This window comes from Saccopteryx leptura, chromosome 6 (assembly GCF_036850995.1).
Source record: "Saccopteryx leptura isolate mSacLep1 chromosome 6, mSacLep1_pri_phased_curated, whole genome shotgun sequence".
Classification (NCBI taxonomy): Eukaryota; Metazoa; Chordata; class Mammalia; order Chiroptera; family Emballonuridae; genus Saccopteryx; species Saccopteryx leptura.
Window position 1 is genome coordinate 92,426,097 of NC_089508.1, and position 16,119 is coordinate 92,442,215.

The following is a 16,119-nucleotide window of genomic DNA, read 5'->3' on the forward strand; positions in this document are numbered from 1 at the left end:
AGCAAGGGGTCACTCGGTCTGCTGTACCCCCCAGTCAAGGCATGTGTGAGAAATCAATCAATGAACAACTAAGGAGCCGCAACAAAGAATTGATGTTTCTCATCTCTCTCCCTTCCTGTCTGTCTGTCTCTATCTGCCCCTCTCTCTGACTCTCTCTGTCTCTGCCACAAAAATAAATAAATAAATAAATAAAAATTAAACAAAAAAAACAAACCAAAAAAACCCACTAATTTCATTAGTTACACAATTTCCACTACTAAAGGTGAACAAGGTTTTTTTGTTTTGGAGGGGTTTTTTTAGAGAGAGACAGACTGGAAGGGAGAGAGATGAGAGGCATCACCTTGTTGTTGTGGCACTTCAGTTGTTCATTGATTGCTTTCTCATATGTGCCTTGACCAGGGGGCTCCAGCTGAGCCAGTGACCCCCTTGCTCAAGCCAATGACCCTGGACTTCCAGCCAGCGACCTTTGGGCTTAAGCCAGCATCCATGGGGCCATGCTTATGATCCCACACTCAAACCAGCAGCCCCGTGCTCAAGGTGGTGAGCCTGCCCTTAAGCCGAATGAGCCCATGCTCAAGCTGGTGACCTTGGGGTTTTGAACCTGGGTTCTCAGTGTCTCAGATCAATGCTCTATCCACTGCACCACTGCCTGGTCAGGCAGGTTTTTTTGTTTTTTGTGGTTTGTTGCTTTTTTTTTTTTTACGGAGACAGAGAATGAGTCAGAGAGAGGGATAGACAGGGACAGACAGACAGGAATGGAGAGAGATGAGAAGCATCAATCATTAGTTTTTCATTGCGCATTGCAACACCTTAGTTGTTCATTGACTGTTTTCTCATATGTGCCTTGACCATGGGCCTTCAGCAGACCGAGTAACCCCTTGCTGGAGCCAGCGACCTTGGGTTCAAGCTGGTGGGCTTTTTGCTCAAACCAGATGAGCCCGCGCTCAAGCTGGCGACCTCGGAGTCTCGAACCTGGGTCCTCCGCATACCAGTCCGACGCTCTATCCACTGCGCCACCGCCTGGTCAGGCTGTTGCTTTTTTTTAAAAAGAGTTGTTTCTAAAACTTCTCTGCATATAATGACATGCTAAAGGATGAATCACCAAAATGGATAATCACATCTAAGTACTTGAAAGGAAGACAAAGTCTCTATGTGCAAGGAGCTTACAGTATATTTGAGAATGGCAATGTCTAAAGAACAAAGCAAAATACACACATGTGCCTAAAAATGTGGTACAAACTAAAAAAGGCCTGAGGAGTTAGGTCAAAATAAGGAAAAATCAACAAAATGAAATCGTATGAGAAAGGGGTCTTAAAGAAGAAAAACCTCCACTTGAGCCTTCAATGATGTACACATAGGATGAACTGGTCAGGTAGTAAGAAGACATAACAGATGAGAAAAAAAACAAACATTACAGGAATTAACAGGGTACATGCAAGAGGTCAGAACAAAGGGGCTTATATAGAAAGGTAAAGAAAGCTGACAAAGAACTTTGAAATCCAAGTTAAGGAAACTATTAGAGCAGGAGTCGGCAAACCTTTTCCTGTAGGACCAGGTAGAAAACAATTTAGGGTTTGTAGCCCATGTGATTTCTGTCACAAATACTCAGCTCTGTCATTGGAGCACAAAACAGCCATGTACAATATGTTAAACAAATGAGCATGGGTGTTCCAATAAAACTTTACTTACAGACATAAAAACACCATAAAATATTACATTTGTTGTTTACAATAAAAATGACAAAAACTTCCCTGGCCGGTTAGCTGAATTGGTTAGAGTGTCATCCTGATACTCCAGGGTTGCATGTTTGATCCCTGGTCAGGGCACATATAAGACTCAACCGATGAATGCATAAATAAGTGGAACAACAGATCTCTCTCTCTCTCTCTCTTCCCATCTCTAAAATTAATAAATAAAAAGTTAAAAAAAATCAACCAGTGAATGCATGATTGGGTGGAACAAATTAATGTTTCTCTTATTCTCTCCCTTTTTTTCTAAAATCAATAAAAAATAAAAATATATAAAACATTCTTAGCTCATGGGCCATACAATAACAGGTGGCAAACCAGATTTTGTCTATGGGCTATAGCTTGCTGACCCCTGTTTAGAAACTTAAAAGTGGAACAGTTAGAGATTAGGAGACTCTTTAAGTAATCCAGGGGTGAGTTGATGAAAATGAGAGGGCTATGGATATAAAGGTTCAACATATTGGAGGAAGAACTGGTAATATTTCTTTTTTCTTTTCTTCTTTCCTAAGTGAGAGGAAGGGAGATAGTGAGACAGACTCCCACATGCACCCTGACTGAGATATACCCAGCAACCCTTGTCTGGGGCCCTGCTAACCAAGCTATTTTTAGTGCCTGAGGCAGAGGCTCCATGAGCCATCCTCAGTGCCCAGACCAACTGAGCCAAGGCGGTGGGAGGGGAAGAAAGAGAGAGAAGAGGAAGGGAGGGGAGGAGAAGGAGATGATTGCTTCTCCTGTGTGCCCTGACCAGGAATCAAGCCCAGGACAACCACATGCCAGGCTGACACTCTACCACTGAGCCAATTGGCTAGGGATGATAATTTTTCTTTCATTAATATGGGGGGGATTACAGATGGCAGATTGCCTGCCAGCCACTGTGAGGGGCCATTTTGCTGTTTGTTTGCCCAGAAGCCGGTTTCCCCTGCCTGTGTGCTTGTCTGTCATTGTGAGACTTTTTTATACAGAATGGCCCAATCCTTTCCGGCTCCGCAGTTTTACTACCATCTGCCCGAATCCAATGTGAACCTGCCTGGCCTCAGCCACTGACATTACAACATAGATAAAGAAACTGCCTGACTGTGGTGGCGCAGTGGATAACGCGTCGACCTGGAACTCTGAAATCACTGGTTCGAAACCCTGACTTCCCTGGTCAAGGCACGTGTGGGAGTTGATGTTTCCTGCTCTTCCCCCCTTCTCTCTCTCTCTTTCTCTCTCCTCTCTAAAATGAATAGATAAAATCTTTAAAAAAAAATATGGGAGATTAAAATATTGGCTAAAGACAACTTCAATATTGTACGCCTGAAGGTCAGAAGATGGTACCACTGATGTAATGACAGAAATGAGGAAGCTGAGAGGAGGCACCAGCATGACAGAGACATGTATTTATTTAACATTAAATTTCAACTGATGGCAACATCTTTAAATAAAATGTACTGAAGCAACTGACTGAGGAACACAACCAAGAGAAAGGTCAGATCTGGAATGCAGATTTGAAATCTTTAGCAAGAAGATTATAGTAGAAACTGAGAGAGTGCATGAGTTCACCAAGGGGTAAATATAAAGCGTGAAATGCAAAGGCCAAGGACAACATTGCAAGCCAATCCATGGGAGAGGTTTAATTAAAAGAGAAGAATGGTTGGTGAGGTGGGAGAAAAAGTGTTAATGAAAGCCTGAGAAGACCAACTGTCAAGAAAGTGGATCTGATCAATGGTGACAAGCACAGCAGAATGGTTAAAAAAATAACAGGAAAAAAGTTATCTGTGATGATCATTGGCAGTGACTAGAGAGTTTTTTTGGTGGTGAAAGTAATATTATATAGTAGATAAAAGAAGAATTGATGGAAAGAAATGCAAACAAGATGTGAAGTCAGGTTCTCTAGAGGTTCAGTTATGAAAGAAAGGAAATAGAGTAGAGATTCTAGAACTTTAGCATATTTAAAATGCAGAAAGATCCTAGCTACAGCAATCAGACAAGAAGAAATAAAAGGCATCCAAACTGGAAAGGAAGAAGTAAAGCTGTCACTATTTGCAGATGTGTACAGAGAACCCTGTAGATTCCACCAAAAAATAAAAAACTTCTTGAACTGATAAGTGAATTCAGTAATGATACAAAATAAATATCTAGAAACCTGTGCGTTTTTATAGACCAATAATGAGCTATCAAAAAAGGAAACTGGCCCTGGCCGGTTGGCTCAGCGGTAGAGCGTCGGCCTGGCATGCGGGGGACCCGGGTTCAATTCCCGGCCAGGGCACATACGCCCATCTGCTTCTCCATCCCCCCCCTCCTCTCTGTCTCTCTCTTCCCCTCCCACAGCCAAGGCTCCATTGGAGCAAAGATGGCCCGGGCGCTGGGGATGGCTCCTTGGCCTCTGCCCCAGGCGCTAGAGTGGCTCTGGTCGCAGCAGAGCGACACCCTGGAGGGGCAGAGCATCGCCCCCTGGTGGGCAGAGCGTCGCCCCTGGTGGGCCTGCCGGGTGGATCCCGGTCGGGCGCATGCGGGAGTCTGTCTGTCTGTCTCTCCCCGTTTCCGGCTTCAGAAAAATACAAAAAAAAAAAAAAAAAAGGGGAAACTAAGAAAATAATCCCATTCACAATTACTTCAAAAAGAATAAAATACCTAGGAATAAATTTAACCAAGGCTGTATAAGACCAGTACTTGGAAAAAGTATAAGACACTGAGGAAAGAAATTGAAGGACACATATACCGTGTTCATGGATAGAAATAATTAACATAATTAAAATGTCCATAGCACCCAAAGCAATCTATAGATTTAACACAGTTCTTATCAAGATACCAGTGGCAAAATCCACAGAACTAGAATATTCCAAAATTTTATATGGCACCACAAAATACCCCAAATAGCAACAGCTATCTTGAGAAAGAACAAAGTTGGAGGAATCATGCTACCTAATATCAAACTATACTACAAGGCCATAGTAATCAAAAAAGCCTGGTACTGGCATAAAAACAAAATATAGATCAATGGAACAGAATAGAGAGCCCAGAAATAAACCCATACCTTTATAGTCAATTGATATTTGAAAAAGGAGGCAAGACCCTGACCAGTGGTGGTACAGCAGAAAAAGCGTTGACCCAGAACACTGGGGTTGCTGATTTGAAGCCCCAAGATCACCAGGCTCTGAGTGCAGGCATGTCAGCAAGGGGTCACTGGCCTGAGTGAGGAAATCGTCCAAATAATCCCAAAATTCGCCGGCTTGAGCCCAAAGGTCACTGGCTTGAAAAAGGGAACACTAACTGAACCCTAGTCAAGGTATGTACAAGAAGAAATTAATGCACAACTAAAGTGAAAGCAACTATGAGTTGATGCTTCTCACCTTTTTCCTTCCTATCTCTCTCACTCTTTCTCTTTGAAACGAACAACAGCAACAACAAAAAACAGGCTATTGCTTGACCAGTGGTGGCACAGTGGACAGAGCATTGGCATGGGATGCTGAGGTCCCAGGTTTGAGACCCTGAGGCTGCAGGCATGAGTGAGGGCTCATCAGGCTTGAGCGCAGGCTCGCCAGCTTGAGTGTGAGGTTGCCAGCTTAAGCATGAGATCATCAACATGATCCCAGGGTTGCTGGCTTGAGCCCAAAGTTCGTTGGCTTGAACCCAAGCTCGCTGGGTTGAACTCAAGTTCACTGGCTTGAGCAAGAAATCACTGGCTTGGCTTGAGCCCTTCTGCCTCTGCCCCCCAAGGAACATATGAGAAGCAATCCTTGAACTAAAGTGACGCAATTACAAGTTGATGCTTCTCATCTGCCTCCCTTCCTCTCTCTTAATACATAAAATATAAAAAAATAAAATGGAGGCAAGAACATACTATGACGTAAAGATAGTCTACTCAATAAATAGCATTGGGAAAATTGGACTGGTAAATGCAAAAAGAAAAAGAAAAAGAAAAAGAAACCACCATCTTCTTATACCATACACAAGAATAAACTAAAAATGAATTAAATATTTAAATGTTAGACTGGAAACTCTAAAAATCCTAGAGGAAAATATAGGCAGTAAAATCTCGGACATTTTTTATAGCAGTATTTTTTCTGATACATCACCTCAGGCAAGGTAAACAAAAGAAAACAAATGGGACTACATCAAGTCAAAAAGTTTTGCACAGCAAAGGAAACCATCAACAAAATAAAAAGACAACCCCTTGAATGGGAGAACATCAGTGATGGGATTCAGCAGTTTGCACCAGTTCTGCAGAACCAATACCGAATTTTTTGCTGAGTTCAGCAAACTGGTTGTTAAAATGGCACTTGTAATCAGGGTTCTAAGGGGGGCTCCTGGGCAGTTGCCCAGTGTGGAAATCACAAATTTACATTTCTTACTTTTTTTTTGGTATTCTTCTGAAGTTGGAAAGGGAGAGGCAGTCAGACAGACTCCCGCATGCACCCGACTGGGATCCACCCGGCACGCCCAGCAGGGGGCGATGCTCTGCCCATCTGGGGCATCGCTCTGTTGCAACCAGAGCCATTCTAGCGCCTGAGGCAGAGGCCACAGAGCCATCCTCAGCGCCCAGGCCAACTTTGCTCCAATGGAGCCTTGGCTGCGGGAGGGGAAGAGAGAGACAGAGAGGAAGGAGAGGGGGAGGGGTGGAGAAGCAGATGGGCACTTCTCCTGTGTGCCCTGGCCGGGAATCAAACCCGGGACTCCTGCACGCCAGGCTGATGCTCTACCACTGAGCCAACCGGCCAGGGCCTTCTTACTCTTTTTTATCGTTCATCTGTGCAACAGTGTATTCTAAGTGCCTGTGGTAATGTTCATTCCATCCACAGGTGAAAAAAAAATTGACAGAACTATGCTTGTAATATTTATTCATTTCATAAAACTCATTACCTGTATACCTTTGATGAAATACTACATTTTAATTTCCTTGCATTCTTTACTTCAGTAAACAAACATGTAATGTAAAGAGAAATAGCCTGACCAGGCAGTGGCACAGTGGATGGAGCATCAGACTGGGATGCGGAAGGACCCAGGTTCGAGACCCCAAGGTCTCCAGCTTGAGCATGGCTCATCTGGCTTGAGCAAAAAGCTCGCCAGCTTGTGTTCAGGGTCGCTGGCTCGAGCAAGAGGTTACTCAGTCTGCTGAGGCCCCCCAGTCAAGGCACATATGAGAAAGCAATAACTGAACAACTAAGGTGTCGCAATGAGAAACTGATGATTGATGCTTCTCATCTCTCTCCGTTCCTGTCTGTCTGTCCCTATCTATCCCTCTCTCTGACTCTCTCTGTTCCTATGAAAATAAATTAATTAAAGAGAAATAGTGCCAACCAACCAGGGGTGACAACTTATATTGTTTTTGTCAGGTATAATTTCATATTTTTTCATTAATATTTTTAAACTCTTTCTTATAACATAATCGTTTTGTCTACCTCTTTTATTATTCTTATTTAAGTATTAAGTGCATTAAATAATAAACTACCTTTTGGTTTATCTTTTTTATACTTGAAACGGTCACTAGGGCAGAGAACCGGTTGTTAAATTATTTGAATCCCACCACTGGAGAACATACTCACCAATATATCTGATAAGGGTTTAATACCAAAAATTTACAAGGATCTTACAAAACTCAACATCAAAAACAATCCAATTAAGAAATGGGCAAAGAACATGAAAAGATGCTCAACTTCACTAATTATCAGAGAAATGTGATTTAAAACCACAATGAGATATCACCTCATACCTGTCAGAATGGTTATTATCAGGAAATCAAAAAACAACAAATGTTGGCAAGGATGTGGCAAAAAGGGAACCCTCCTGCACTGCTGGTGGGAATGCAGACTGGTGCAGCCACTGTGGAAAACAGTATGGAGATTCCTCAAAAAATTAAAAATGGAACTGCCTTATGACCCAGCAATTCCACTTCCCTACACAGTATATATCCAAAGAAACCCAAAACACTAATTCAAAGGAATATGTGCACCCCTATATTCATTGCAGCATTATTTATAATAGCCAAGATTTGGAAGCAGCCCAAATGCCCATCAGTAGATGAGTGGATAAAAAAGCTGTGGTATGTTTACACAACAAAATACTACTTAGCCATAAAAAAGAAAGAAATTTTGCCTTTTGCAATAGCATGGATGGACCTGGAGCATATATGCTAAGTGAAATAAACCAGTCAGAGAAAGACAAGTAACATATGCTTTCACTTATATGTGGAATCCAATGAACAAAATAAGCTCACACACAAAATAGAAACAGACTCATAGATATGGAGAACAGACTGACAGTGTCAGAGGAGATGGGGGTTGGGTGCCATATGAAAAATGTGAAGGAAATAAGCAAAGAAAAAAAACCTCATAGACACAGACAACAGTAAGGGTTTACGAGAGGGAAATGAGGATGGGGGCAGGTAGAAGAGGGTAAAGGAGGGATAAAGCATGATGGAAAGAGACTTGATTTGAGAGGGTAAATACACCATATAATATACAGATGATGTATTATAGAATTGCACACCTGAGACCTACATAATTTTATTAACCAACGTCACTCCAATAAATTCAATTTTAAAAAAGCAGAAAGATGCCTGACCAGGCAGTGGCGCAGTGGATGGAGCGTTGGACTGGGATGTGGAAGGACCCAGGTTTGAGACCCCGAGGTCGCCTGCTTGAGCGCAGGCTCATCTGGCTTGAGCAAAAAGCTCACCAGCTTGGACCCAGGGCCCCTGGCTCCAGCAAGGGGTTACTCAGTCTGCTGAAGGTCCACAGTCAAGGCACATATGAGAAAGCAATCAATCAACAACTAAGAAGTCGCAACACACAACGAAAAACTAATGATTGATGCTTCTCATCTCTCTGCGTTCCCGTCTGTCTATCCCTCTAACTCTCTCTGTCTCAAAAATAAATAAATAAATAAATAAATAAATAAATAAATAAATAAATAAGCAGAAAGAGCCCTGGCTCTGGCTGGATAGTTTTGTTGGCTGGAGCATTGTCTCAAAGCACAGAGGGTGCTGGTTCGGTCCCCAGTCAGGGCACATATAGGAACTGCTTGATATTCCTGTCTCTCTCTCTCTCTCTTTCCCTGCCTCTCTCACTAAAATCAATCAATAAATTTTTTAAAAAATTAAAAAAAATAAGCAGAAAGAAAAATGCCAGTGAAAAAATAAAGAGTAGAGATATTAGAATAGGATTTAAGTTTTCTCCCAGCAAGGATTTTCCCAATGTGAAAGAAAGAATGGTGAACTCTTTCCTGAGAAGAAAAACATGAACGCAGGGAGAAAGTTTGTTGAGGTAGAGAACGGAAGACAAAATTGTACATACTATAGAGATTCTTTTTACTTTGGAGACAGACTTTCTTCCGTATGAATAATTCAAATTGATAATAAAACTTTATTATAGGCACTGTTGTTACTACAACCTACAACCTGTTCCATTTGTTTGTTTTGTTTTGTTTTGTTTTACAAAGAGAGAGAGTCAGAGAGAGGGATAGATAGGGACAGACAGACAGGAACGGAGAGAGATGAGAAGCATCAATCATCAGTTTTTCGGTGTGAAGCATCAATCATCAGTTTTTCGTTGCAACACCTTAGTTGTTCATTGATTGCTTTCTCATATGTGCCTTGACCGTGGGCCTTAAGCAGACAGAGTAACCCCTTGCTCGAGCCAGCGACCTTGGGTCCAAGCTGGTGAGCTTTGCTCAAACCAGATGAGCCTGCGCTCAAGCTGGCGACCTCGGGGTCTCGAATCCGGTACTTCGCATCCCAGTCCGACGCTCTATCTACTGCACCACTGCCTGGTCAAGCACAACCTGTTTCGTTTTTGTTACACTCCAGACCTAACATAATTATTCTTGCTTTTATCCATCACTAGCTTAAGTTTCTCAAGCCCATTTAACCCTGTCACATTATTTTATGACACTGCTCACAAAAATTCAGGGATATTTTATTGCTTCATATTCATTTTGAAATATCCATAATTTTTGTGAGTAGTATGTTATTATTTTTAGCAAGAGAGAGAGAACAGACAGAGACAGACAGACAGGAAGGGGGAGAGATGAGAAGCATCAACTCATAGTTGTGACACCTTAGTTGTTCATTGATTGCTTTCTCATATGTGCCTTGACCGGGGGGTCCAGCCAAGCCAGCAACCCTTAGCTCAAGCCAGTAACCACAGGGTCATGTCTATGATCCCATGCTCAAGCTGGTGACCCCAAAACCTAGGTCTTCAGCATCCCAGGCCAACACTCTATCCACTGTGCCACAGCCTGGTCAGCCAACCCTGTCACATTATTAACATATATAAACTTTATTTTGCTATCTTTCTTCTCAAAATGTATAACACTAATTCATTAACCCATGAAGTAGTACAGGGAATGTTTGGCAAAGCAATGTTAACTGTAGTAAATTAACCAGGTAATATCAATGATATTATTAAACATCGATACTGTTAACTTCTGCAATTTTAGACTAATTTATTTTAAAATCAAGTTAATATTTTTGGTCAAGAAAGAAAAACTAGGAATAAACTAGGTCTGACCACCATAGAATAATATACACACCTTTTGCAAAATGCTATCAACTTTGAAAATTGAGTGTTCAGAAAAAGATCTTGAATCTTATGAGTCACCAAAACAAAATAACAGCAGCTGTCAAACTTGTTTGCATAGAATATGTGTTTGGGGTTTATTTCAGTATTGGTCTAATATGAAAGGAGACTAGAAAATGTACTTTTCAATAATTTTGATATTCTCCTCACAAACATTTGGATTTAAAAAAAAACAAAACTCATCTTCTTTACTCAGACAGTTCAGGGTGAGACTGCCCATAATCTTAACTATCCCTTTCCTCCCAAGTCACATGTATTTTTGTTAGAACTAAATATATCATATTCTTGGCAGCTCCCTTGCTTGCTTTCTACCCATTCTGAGTTTGAATTTTCTGCATGACTGAGTTCACCTCCAAACTATAAAAGTTTTTCACTAACAGATATGTGTGATACGGTATTACTCAGATGATATATGTTTTTATAACGGGTCCTTGACTCACTCAGGGTCACACTAGCAATGGACTTCCTTAAATGTGATTACTAAAAGCATAGCAATTCATGCCATAATTTTCTTTTTCTTTTCTTTTTTTTTTTTTTTTGTATCTTTTCTGAAGTGAGAAGCAGGGAGGCAAGGAGGCAGAGAGACAGACTCCCACATGCACCAAACCAGGATCCACCCGTCATGCCCACTAGGGGGCGATGCTCTGCCCATCTGGGGCATTGCTCCATTGCAACTGGAGCCCTTCTAGGGCCTGAGGCAGAGGCCATGGAGCTATCCTCAGCTCCTGGCCAACTTTGCTCCAATGGAGCCCTGGCTGCAGGCAAAGAAGAGAGAGATAGAGAAAGTAAAGAGAAGCAGATGGGTGCTTCTCTTGTTGCCCTGGCCAGGAATTGAACCCAAGACCTCCACACACTGGGCTGACACTCTACTGCTGAGCTAGCCAGTCAGGGCCATGCCATAATTTTCATTTTAAGAAGTAAAAACGGAGCTCTGGGAGGGTAGCATTGTCCCAATCCAATATGCCAAGGTTGCACATTTGATCCCAGGTCAGGGCATATACAAGATCAACCAATGATCTCGCATAAATAAGTGGAACAAAAAAATCGACGTTTATTTTTCTCTTTCTCCTTTCTGCTCTCCCTAAAAATCAATTAATCAAGGCCCTGGCCGGTTGGCTCAGTGGTAGAGCGTTGGCCTGGAGTGCGGGGGACCCGGGTTCGATTCCCGGCCAGGGCACATAGGAGAAGCGCCCATTGGCTTCTCCACCCCACCCCCTCTCCTTCCTCTCTGTCTCTCTCTTCCCCTCCCGCAGCCAAGGCTCCATTGGAGCAAAGATGGCCCAGGCGCTGGGGATGGGTCCTTGGCCTCTGCCCCAGGCGCTAGAGTGGCTCTGGTTGCGGCAGAGCGAAGCCCCGGAGGGGCAGAGCATCGCCCCCTGGTGGGCAGAGCGTTGCCTGGTGGGCGTGCCGGGTGGATCCCGGTCGGGCACATGTGGGAGTCTGTCTGGCTGTCTCTCCCCGTTTCCAGCTTCAGAAAAAAAATACAAAAAAAAAAAAATCAATCAATATTTTTTTCTTTTTTAAAGGAGACACTGGCCGGGTAGCTCAGTTAATTAGTGACAACTCATATGCTAAGGTTGCAGGTAGGATCCGTGTTCAGGGCACATACAAGAATCAACCAATGAATGCATAAATAAACGGAACAACCAATTAATGTTTCTCCCCCCCCTTCCTCCCTTTCTCTCTAAAATCAATAAAAATTTGAAAATTAAAAAAATAAGTAAGGAGGCCCTGGCCGGTTGGCTCAGTGGTAGAGTGTTGGCCTGGCATGCAGGAGTCCCGGGTTTGATTCCTGGCCAGGGCACACAGGAGAAGCGCCCATCTGCTTCTCCACCCCTCCCCCTCTCCTTCCTCTCTGTCTCTCTCTTCCCCTCCCGCAGCCAAGGCTCCATAGGAGCAAGGTTGGCCCGGGCGCAGAGGACGGCTCTATGGCCTCTGCCTCAGGCGCTAGAATGGCCCTGGTTGCAACAGAGTAACGCCCCAGATGGGCAGAGCATTGCCCCTGGTGGGCGTGCTGGGTGGATCCCGGTAGGGCACATGTGGGAGTCTGTCTGACTGCCTTGCCGTTTCCAACTTCAGAAAAATACAAAATAAATAAATAAATAAATAAATAAATAAGGGCCTGACCTGTGGTGGCGCAGTGGGATAAAGCATCCACCTGGAACACTGAGGTTGCCAGTTTGAAACCTTGGGCTTGCCTGGTCAAGGCACATATGGGAGTTAATGCTTCCTGCTCCTCCCCCTTCTTTCTCTCTCTCTCTCTCCCCTCTCTCTCTCTAAAAATCAATAAAATAAAATATTTAAAAATAAATAAATAAATAAGGAAAAGTCACTTAAAGCTCCTTCCCTGCTGGTCAGCTCTGCTCCTCCACCTGAGGTTGCAAAATGGCTCACTTGTTAAAAGGTCCTCTGAAGACCTAGTTCTCTCAGAAATGAGCTCTTTATCACACAAGAGTAGGTAAGCAAATATCATAAAATACTATTGTCCTGCAAAGAAAGTCTAAGACCTCATTTTTAGGGATAAAAAAGAGAGATGTAGACCCAGAGGGCAGAATGAGGTAGAATGAAAAGGATTCCACCTAATCCAAACAATCCAAGTATAACTGTAGAGTGGTACAGAGTTTTAAACTCAGTGTTGCACAGTCTTCATTTACATTTGCTAAAATGCACTTGGTAAAATTAATATATCCAGTTTAATCTTTTCATATAAATGTGCCTGGTGTTAAAAGGATTCTTCCTGCATTTTTGGAGAAAATGAAGAATGAAAAACTAAAGCTACATCATGTGCTCAGAAAGACCTCGGTAAATATTTAATTAAATACTAGTCAAAAATGACGAGGTGGGCACCAGAAACAGAACCATTTCCGAAGAGACAGGGTGATTGTTAGAGACGGGGGTGACACGGGCAACGCAGGAGGAAGAGGGCTCAGGCACTGGCGACGAAGCCACAAGGAAGTGGGCGACCCGCCCCTGAACCCAATCTAGAGCGTGTCTTGGGAGTCCCACGGAAAGGCACGAGTCCAGAGAAGTGGCGGCCAGCAAAGTGCCCCGAGGAGCACTCGGGAATCTAGCTGGGACACCGTGGGTAGACTACGTGACCACGCAAGATCTGCAGCCTTCACCTAAGGGCGGCGCCGCAGTTCCTGCTGCGGCCTCGCTCTAGCAGCCCGCCGGTGTCCCCACTGCGTGTGCCCGTCACTGCCGCGCCAGCTGACTCAGCATGACCAAATCCCACGCACCGGCAGTTGAGGGAAACGGAGGCGCCGGCCCGTGTACCGGACCAGCACGCGCACGCTGGTAGGCACCGCCCTGCTTGCCCGCTGGCTCCGTGATTGGCGGTTAGACTATGGGAGGAGCAGAACCAGGGACGCTATTGGCTCCAACCCACAGTCACTCAACGAGCCAGGGAAAGGAGGGGCCTTCTCAGGGAGGGACACGACTGCGAGGATTTTTCAAGGCCCTTCAGGCGCCATCTTTAACTTGTGTTTTTTGTTATTTACTCACTTTTCTGCTTACAAAGCTGAGTGTACAAGATTATAAATATAGTTGCCATAGATCGGTTCCATACTTTTGGTGGTGGGAGGATTTTCATTCCCCACGGTTTGGTTACAAAATCTTTCAGCTATCATTAGCAAAGTGGCAGTTCCCCTTAGTTCAAATAAGTTTTCATCTCCAGGGGCCTCACAGATTCTCAATCAAAATCAACTAAGTTTAATTTTGCTATACTTTGCTAAGAAGACCAAGCCAAGATATATTCGTGAGAGGGATTCTCTTCTTAAAAAGAAAGCAAGACACTGGATATGAGCCTGGTGTCCTAGTAATAATCAAATAGCCTAGGAAGTCAGGGGCTTGGGCTGTGCTCCGCTCTAGGAAGAGCTCTCCCTTTTCTGGGAAGCTAGAAAGTGTGATGATCTGCAGTACTGCAGAAAAGAATTAGAAAGGGTAAAATTCATTATAAATTTCCAGCATTGCCACCATCACAAAACTCACTAAAATCTAACCAGATTTCAAAGTTAGGCTGGTCTAAACTTGTACAATGATCCACATTTGAAACAGTATTTATTAAGCACTGATCTAGCTTGTATTGTTAAGGAATAAGTACGTTCAGTCTGGCTAAGAAACAGAGCCCACACAGGGCCACTTTCATTATAATGGATTTCATGATCAGTACAAATATTTTATCGCTGTAGTTATTTAGGTGTCTCAAATATTGCTTGGAACTAGGGCAGCAGGTGAAGGATAGAAATGTATTATCATTATACACATTGTGGTAATGAAATTTGAACTCTATAGTGGAACCCTTTCTTTAATCTCCTGGCTGCTACTACACTTGCAACATTCCAGTTTCTCCCTCATCACCCCATATACTTCAAGGCTTTCACTACAATCTGAGAACATAGAGTTGAATATAAATATTTTCCATATGGCTCTTTAATAGGAGACAGTAACAGAGTGAAGTGAGAATATATCTCATATAACCGGAGGTTCTGCTTTAAGTTTGTTGTCCTCTAATTCATATACTTTTCTCTGTAACTTAAATGTGAGCAGGCTTTTTATTCCAAAAATGCTACAGGACAAAAAAAGCATTTCTCATGATTTCTCTATTTATTATTTGCCTTTGCCTCCCCTCTGACCACTCCCCCTCACCACTGACTACCATGAGTAGTTTTTGAGAATTGGATTTGACTGGATTATTTTCCTGATACTATGCCAGCTGCGGAGCTTTTCAAACAAATAGCAAGCTATAAACGACAATTTTGTCAAAAAGCCAAGAGAGAACTTCCCTTCTTGAACACACCAACCAAACCACACATAAAGGCCAAAATATACACAGCTGTACATATAAGAATAGGACACAATAAAAAGCAAAACCACTTAGGCGAAACAGTCACTGAAAAAAGGCTTTGAACCAGAGATTCAATAAACTGCCTACCCTCATTTGCTACATGGACTGTGTACTCCCTGGCAATTATTTAATTATTCACCTATCTGATCCTTTATAAGAGGAGCAGGAAGAGAGTAAATGCACACAATGAAAGTGCCTGAATATGCTAAGCATAGGAATTCTTCTAAACTCGAATTTGCACACAACACCGTTTTGATCACATTTGGGAACACAACAGAAAGAACAAAAAAATCACACCCTGGGGGCTATTTTGCACACATAAAACCAAAGGCAATCACTTCTGAAAACAAAAATATGGCACAAATACACAAACTGTACATACTGTACATATACAAAGCACAAAACCCTCAGATAAAGCTTTACGATGTTATGTGCTTCATGACACACACACACACACACACACACACACACACACGAAAATGCGTGTAAGACACCCTAAAAGGGGCTTTGACCCACTCCCCAGGGTAATGAGTGTCACAATTACACTATTCAAACATTTTTTAACCCATGGGCCTTGAACAATTGCCACATTCAAGCCACTTAGTTTTGGTTCTGCGTGAGCGTGTAAAACACACGCAAACAGTTTGTAAGGGAGTCTTAAGCCTCCTCTTCTTCAACGATGCCCGTGGCAGAAATTTACATTATCCCTTCCTCCCGTTTAAAAAACGAAATCTGTACTCCCCAAGCAGCTAAATTTTTAAAATCCTCGACTACAAAAATTTATCAGTTCTTAAAATGTGGTAGCAAAAAGAAAAAAAAAAAATCTCTATAAATTTGGCTGGAAACAGTTGTACACGACCATCCTGCTTCTCAAGTTCTTGGTATATTTAAATCCTTGACCAGGAAAAAAGAAAGAGGAAGAGAGACAGAAAAAGAAACGGGGGAAAGCGCAAATTCCCCCTAGCAA

At 42.8% G+C, this 16,119-nt stretch overlaps 1 protein-coding gene across 2 annotated transcripts in view; it reads right to left on the minus strand.

Moving 5' to 3' along the window:
- The window catches only part of C6H14orf93 (chromosome 6 C14orf93 homolog), a 34,054-nt gene that overhangs the window by 17,776 nt on the left and 159 nt on the right, over positions 1-16,119 (minus strand). The window lies entirely within an intron of this gene.